Raw genomic sequence first — 1,388 nt, forward strand, 5'->3', positions numbered from 1 at the left:
GTGGCTAACTTTTTCATCCGGCTAAATCACCACGGTAACTTATGCTGAACACATAATGTTGTCTGGAACAGGCTATTCTCAGAGTTTCCACTTAAAATCGACTGGAAGCGCTACGTTTTCACTCATAAGCAATGTCTGAGATGAGGTGTTTGCGCTGTTAAGCTGTGTTTGGTTGTTGCTGTGCTTTGTGACCAGTCATCTCCAGTTTGGTCTGGTCTGTCCAGAAGAGGTTATTACAGAAGTCTTGTGGTTTCTTCATGTTGTTTGCTCAGATACAACTTTGTAAACCTAGGCTGTGTTTCCATGCACTCTCATTTAACATGCTGTCTGATGCCTGTACTGTCTGAGATGTGGCTCTTGGGTTTTTTGCAGTTTGTGTGAGCTCTGCACAGTCTGACCTTGAGTTGGATTTATTGGACTACCTACTCCTGGGAAGATTGTGACATTGTGTGAACACACACCTGGATGCTCCGGACCAGAAAACTGCCAGAACGTCTGGTTTTATAGAGGTGCTCAAGCAGGCTACTGATCAATTAATGAAGTACATTTGATTATCACCACCTGGCTGCTACTCACTCTTAAGTAGTTACCTATAAGTTACGCTTAATTCCTATGGAAGCAGTAAGTGTGTACTTGCTTTTTCAGAGGAGACTGTGAATAATGCCCAACTGTTGGGAAATTTAAAATGGGAATGGGAATTGACTCACTTCTGAAGTCGGCCTCTACTGGCCATTTTTAGGAACTGCAGTTTTTTGTCTCTTACATGTTAGCATCCCTTTTCATCTTGAAGGTGGCCTCTTGTTTCACCAATGCCTGTAGATGGGTATAACAAGTATACAATACTATAATGGGTATAACTTGAACTAATGTTCTCTATAGTGCTTCATAAATAAAGTTGTCTCGGATTAAAGTTGAGGAGCAGAACAGATTTTTATGTCTTTTACCTGATGGTTGATGTTCTTCTCAGCCTGAGTAGCACATACACTGACTTTGCTGTGTTAGTGGGGTCACCTCTTAACACAAACCAACCCTCAAACCAAGAATGACAAGTCATTAATAGATCAGCAAACCACCAGTGATTGAAAAAAAAAAATAGAGACCAGTGTGTGGTTGTTCTCTAACCAGCATTTATATATATGTGCTTCTGGAAAAGAAAAGAAAAATCACCGAATCACTGGAGGTATTTCCTTGCCTATTACCTTCACGGACATCCCCAACAACCAACCTCGAGGCTACGACTGTCCTTCATTATTGGTGTTACTCATCATCTCTCATCTCCCTCCCACCCCAGTCCTTAATCCTTCACATCCCCATCACTCTGCCCTCTTACTGTCCCTTCTCTGCACCACCCTTGTCTCTCCACCCCTCCTATTATATCTCCATCTCTG

The 1,388-nt window shown here is 42.3% G+C and overlaps 1 protein-coding gene across 2 annotated transcripts in view; it reads left to right on the forward strand.

Annotated features, from left to right (window-relative positions):
- Positions 1 to 1,388, forward strand: part of arhgap4b (Rho GTPase activating protein 4b) — a 31,461-nt gene that overhangs the window by 6,485 nt on the left and 23,588 nt on the right. The window lies entirely within an intron of this gene.

The sequence above is a fragment of the Haplochromis burtoni genome, unplaced genomic scaffold, assembly GCF_018398535.1.
Source record: "Haplochromis burtoni strain Fernald_Lab_line unplaced genomic scaffold, NCSU_Asbu1 Contig_415, whole genome shotgun sequence".
In the NCBI taxonomy this organism is placed as follows: domain Eukaryota; kingdom Metazoa; phylum Chordata; class Actinopteri; order Cichliformes; family Cichlidae; genus Haplochromis; species Haplochromis burtoni.